The sequence below is a fragment of the Apium graveolens genome, chromosome 10, assembly GCF_009905375.1.
Source record: "Apium graveolens cultivar Ventura chromosome 10, ASM990537v1, whole genome shotgun sequence".
NCBI classification, from domain to species: domain Eukaryota; kingdom Viridiplantae; phylum Streptophyta; class Magnoliopsida; order Apiales; family Apiaceae; genus Apium; species Apium graveolens.
In genome coordinates, this window is record NC_133656.1 from 124,194,667 (window position 1) to 124,200,556 (window position 5,890).

The 5,890-nt window shown below is 43.3% G+C and overlaps 1 non-coding gene across 1 annotated transcript; it reads left to right on the forward strand.

Moving 5' to 3' along the window:
- The first annotated feature begins 5,369 nt into the window (after positions 1-5,369).
- Positions 5,370-5,476, forward strand: LOC141694959 (small nucleolar RNA R71). The gene has a single exon (XR_012564236.1). It is a non-coding gene; the product is annotated as a small nucleolar RNA R71 (small nucleolar RNA).
- Positions 5,477-5,890: the final 414 nt, after the last annotated feature.

A 5,890-nucleotide genomic window follows, 5' to 3' on the forward strand; every position in this document is an offset into this window, starting at 1 on the left:
CAACAACTCACCATCCCTCCCTGATGGTAAAAAACCCCCTCTCCTTCAGAATCGGCTTCCCCAACAGCCTAGTGTACTCCTCCTCCGCAGCTCTGTCAGTTAACCGAGGCCTTGCAGCAGTACCCTCGATGAATCAGCAGTAGGAACTGTGCTGCTGCTGTCAATAGTGCGTGCTCTCTTGGGTGCCATTGATTCGTGAATAAAGTGTGTAAGAACTGATTTTTGATGTTTGTGAGAGGGTTTAAGTGTAGGAAGTTTTGTGGGATATGTAGGATAGGTGTATGTATATATAGTGTGGTGGATTAGATTAGGGTTTGGGAATTAAGGGATAAAATGATGGGGTAGTGGGAACAATTCGTGGGTTTATGGGCTAAAACTGTTTTTGTGTTTTTGTTTGTTTTTTTTTTCTGAACTGTAAAAAATTTTCTGGAACTCGACCCCTACGCGGCCGCTCAGCATAGCTGCGCGGGCGCGCAGAGGGTCTCTGGAAATTTTTTTTCAACACCTGTTTTCTGATTTTTTTTATGTTTTTGGATAGGTTATTAACTTCTAAGGGTTCCTGTAACAACAATTCATGGGTTGCCTCCCACGCAGCACTTCTTTTTCGTCATTAGCTTGACGTTCCGTACCTTTCTCAAGTAGTCAACAAAATGGCACTAACCACTTCTCGGTTTGCCATGTCCCCATAGTAGTGCTTCAACCGCTGACCGTTAACCTTGAATGCTTGGTCCGAATCATTCTCAAAAATTTCCACCGCTCCATGTGGAAACACAGTTTTGACAATAAAAGGTCCAGACCACCTTGATTTCAACTTCCCAGGAAAAAGTCGGAGCCGAGAGTTGAATAAAAGAACTTGTTGCCCTGGCACAAATAACTTAGGATGTAGCTTCCTATCGTGCCACCTCTTCACCTTTTCCTTATACATTTTGTTATTCTCGTACGCTTGAAGTCGAAATTCATCAAGTTCATTAAGCTGAAGCATTCTTTTCTTACCAGCTGCATCTAAATCCAGGTTCAATTTCTTCAATGCCCAGTAGGCCTTATGCTCAAGCTCCGCCGGTAGATGACATCCCTTACCGTACACCAACTGGAACGGTGACATCCCAAGTGGAGTTTTGTATGCTGTTCTGTAAGCCCAAACAGCTTCATCGAGCTTTAAAGACCAATCCTTCCTTGACGGACAAACAACCTTCTCTAGAATGCGCTTTATCTCTCTGTTAGACACTTCCGCTTGACCATTTGTTTACGGATGATAGGCAGTAGCTACTCGATGATTCACATTATAACGCTGCATCATAGAAGTGAACTTACGGTTGCAAAAATGTGATCCTTCATCACTTATGATTACCCGAGGTGTTCCAAACCTTGTGAAAATTTGCTTATGAAGAAAATTTAGTACTGCCTTTGCATCATTTGTCGGTAAAGCTTTAACTTCGACCCATTTTGAGACATAATCGACTGCCAGCAAGATGTACTGATTATTGCAAGACGAGATAAAAGGCCCCATGAAATCGATTCCCCATACATCAAAGACCTCGACTTCAAGCATCACATTTAATGGCATTTCATCCTTCCTTGACAAATTTCCCACTCTTTGGCAACGATCACACCTTAAAACAAACTGATGAGTATCCTTGAACAAAGTAGGCCAGAAAAAACCTGCTTGCAGAATATGAGCTGCCGTCTTCTCACCTCCATAGTGTCCCCCATAAACCGTGGAATGGCAGTCTCGTAATATCCCCTCCGTCTCACAGAACGGGATACATCTCCTGATGATCTGGTCAGCTCCCTGTCTAAACAAATATGGTTCATCCCACATATATCACTTCACCTCATGCAAAAACTTCTTCTTTTGAGCGGATGTCAAATTAAGAGGCATTATATTGCTCACGAGATAGTTTACAATATCTGCAAACCATGGTTCTTCCTCCTGAATTGCAAACAACTGCTCATCCGGAAAAGATTCATTGATTAATGTCCTATCTTGTGAAGTAAAAGCGGGATTCTCCAACCTAGAGAGATGGTCAGCTACTTGATTCTCAGTACCTTTTCTATCTTTGATCTCTAACTCAAATTCCTGAAGTAAAAGCACCCAACGAATGAGTCTCGGCTTCGAATCCTTCTTAGAAACCAGATAGCGAATAGCTGCATGATCAGTGAATACTGTTACTTTCGTACCAAGCAGATAAGATCGAAATTTCTCAAAGCCAAAGACTATAGCCAAAAGCTCCTTCTCAGTAGTGGTGTAGTTCAATTGGGCACCATTTAAAGTCTTACTCGCATAGTAGACCACATGGAAGAGATTTTTCTTGCGCTGTCCCAGAACTGCACCTACCGCATAATCACTCGCATCACACATCATCTCAAATGGTTCTGTCCAATCTGGTGCTGTAATGACTGGTGCCGTGATCAAACTCTCCTTGAGAGTCTCGAATGCTGCCAAAAATTCATCATCAAATTTGAAAGGCACATCTTTCTCAAGCAAATTGTACAACGGCTTAGATATCTTTGAAAAGTCCTTGATGAATCGCCGATAAAAACCCGCATGACCAAGAAAACTACAGATTCCTTTCACAGAATTAGGTGGGGGAAGATTTTCAATGACTCCCACCTTGGCCTTGTCCACCTCCAGACCCTTGCTAGAGACCTTATGCCCAAGGATAATGCCTTCACGCACCATAAAATGACATTTCTCCCAATTAAGCACCAAATTAGTTTCCACACATCTTTTGAGTACGGCGCGCAGATTATTCAAACATTCATCATATGAGTGTCCAAAGACGGAGAAGTCATCCATGAACACTTCGACGTTATTTCCAATCATGTCAGAGAATATAGCCATCATACATCTCTGAAAGGTGGCCGGTGCGCCACATAACCCAAACGAAACTCTGCGAAAAGCAAATGTGCCAAATGGACAAGTGAAGGTAGTCTTTTCCTGATCCTCTGGTGCAATACAAATCTGATTATACCCGGAATAACCATCCAGAAGACAAAAATACTCATGACCCGCCAATCTGTCAAGCATCTGATCAATAAATGGAAGGGGGAAGTGATCCTTCCTTGTGGCTTTGTTCAATTTTCTATAATCCATGCATACTCTCCATCCTGTAACTGTCCGAGTAGGGATGAGCTCATTCTTTTCATTTGCGACCACAGTGATACCTCCCTTCTTAGGTACACATTGTACGGGGCTCACCCACGAGCTGTCAGAAATAGGATAAATGATGTCTGCATCTAGCCATTTCAGAATTTCTTTCTTCACCACCTCCTTCATGATGGGATTCAGTCTTCGCTGCTGTTCCACAGTTGGCTTACTACCTTCCTCTAGCAGAATTTTATGCATACAATATGAAGGACTTATCCCCTTGATGTCTGCTATGGTCCATCCAATAGCCGATTTGAATTCTCTCAAAATCCTTAAGAGCTTATCATCCTCACTACCTGAAAGGTCAGATGAAATAATAACAGGTAACGTAGATGAATCACCTAAAAAAGCATACCTCAAGTGTTCAGGTAATGGCTTGAGCTCCAAGGTAGGTACTTCCTCTATTGATGGTTTGAGCTTCCCATCAGCGTTCTTGAGGTCAGAAGTACCAAGAGATTCAAATGGTATGTCCAGCTTTCACTTCCAGGGAGAAGCGTTTAGATATTGTAATTGCTCGTTGCTATCTTCATCATCGCTGTCAAAATCCCCCACTAAGGCCTTTTCCAATGCATCAGACATTAGCATGTGATCGAGTTCCGAAGTAACCGCAGAATCAATCACATCCACTTTTAAGCACTCCTCATCTTCTGTAGGGAATTTCATTGCCTTGAATACGTTGAAGGTCACATACTGATCTTGGACCCGCATAGTAAGTTCTCCTTTTTGCACATCTATCAAGGTACGGCCAGTAGCCAAGAAAGGCCTCCCCAAGATTATGGGAATCTTCTTATCTTCCTCAAAATCCAGAATAACAAAATCTGCTGGAAAGAAGAGCTTATCCACTTTGACGAGCACATCCTCAACTATGCCCCTTGGGTAAGTAATGGAACGGTCAGCCAATTGTAGTGACATGTACGTGGGTTTTGGATCAGGCAGATCCAGTTTTTTAAAGATCAACAACGACATCAGATTAATGCTTGCTCCCAAATCACAAAGGCACTTGTCAAACGTCAGATTGCCAATTGTGCAAGGAATGGTGAAGCTCCCTGGATCTTTCAGTTTTGGTGGTAACTTTTGTTGCAGAACAGCGCTGCATTCTTCCGTGAGAGCAACGGTTTCAAGGTCATCCAGTTTCACCTTCCTTGAAAGAGTAGTCTTCATAAACTTCGCATAACTAGGCATTTGTTCCAGAGCCTCAGCGAAAGGTATATTGATGTGAAGTTTCTTGAACACCTCCAAAAACTTCCCGAACTGTCTATCCAGCTTTTGTTGCTGCAATCTCTTAGGAAAAGGTGGTGGAGGATAGAGCTGTTTCTCCCCTGTATTAGCCTCAGGCAGAGTGTGTTCAACAGTAGTCTTCCTTGGTTCCGCCGCTTTCTCCTTTTGCATAGATTCTTCACCTCTAATTTCAGCTTCTACTTCTTTTGCCTTTTCAGCATCAGCTACTTTTCCAGACCTTAAAGTAATAGCCTTGACTTGTTCTTTAGCTTCCTTCCTGCCTGGTACTTCCGTGTCACTGGGAAGAGTGCCAGGTTGACGATTGAGCACTGTATTGGCTAATTGATCAATTTGATTTTCCAAGGTCTTGATAGAAACCGCCTGACTCTTGCACAACAGCTTAAGTTCCTCAAAATCAGCACTAGTAGGTGCAGCTGCACTTCCCTGTTGAGGATATGATTGCCTTGTAGCATACTGTTGTGGTTGCTGGAATCCAGGTGGGTTAAACTGTTTACTCACTCCTTGCTGATATGGTGGCTGAATAGCATTTTGATTATTCCCCCAGCTGAAATTTGGATGATTTCTGTTGTTAGGATGATAGGTCGCTGGCACAGGCTGCTGTTGTCGCTGATAATTATTCACATACTGAACAGATTCGTTTACAAGAGAACACTGATCCGTAGCATGAGAACCTGCACAAAGCTCACAAACCATAGCTATTTGATTAACTCCATACGCAGCCAAAGAATCAACCTTCATTGATAGCGCTTGGAGCTGGGCTGCAATAGCGGTGGCTGCATCAACTTCCAGAATACCTGCTACCTTGCCTGACGTCATCCTCTGAGTTGGGTTTTGATGCTCATTTGCAGCCATCGTCTCGATAAGATTATACGCCTCAGTATAGCTTTTAGCCCATAAGGCGCCTCCAGCTGCTGCATCGAGCATGGGCCGAGATTGGGCCCCCAAACCATTATAGAAACCAGTGATCACCATCCAATCTGGCATTCCATGATGTGGACATTTTCTCAACATTTCCTTGTAGCGTTCCCAAGCCTCGCACATAGATTCTGTAGGTTGCTGTGCAAACTGAGTAAGAGCACTCCTCATAGCAGCAGTCTTTGCATCGGATAAAACTTCACCAGAAACTTTTGCGCAAGATCTTGCCACGTAGTGATGGACCCAGCTGGTTCAGAATGTAACCAGTCTTTAGCCTTGTCCCTTAGTGAGAATGGGAAAAGCCTCAACTTGATAGCCTCATCAGTCACGCCATTATACTTAAAAGTGCTGCAGATCTCGACAAAATTCCTTATGTGCATGTTGGGGTCTTCAGTTGCCGCTCCTCCAAAAGAAACAGAATTCTGCACCATCTGAATAGTGCCCGGCTTGATTTCAAAGGTGTTAGCTTGAATAGCCGGATGAAGGATGCTTGACTGAATGTCATCAATTTTAGGCCGAGAAAAATCCATAAGAGCTGGATCAGCTTGAACAATACGATCTCCCATGTTTACTGGTTCTTTCTGCTCA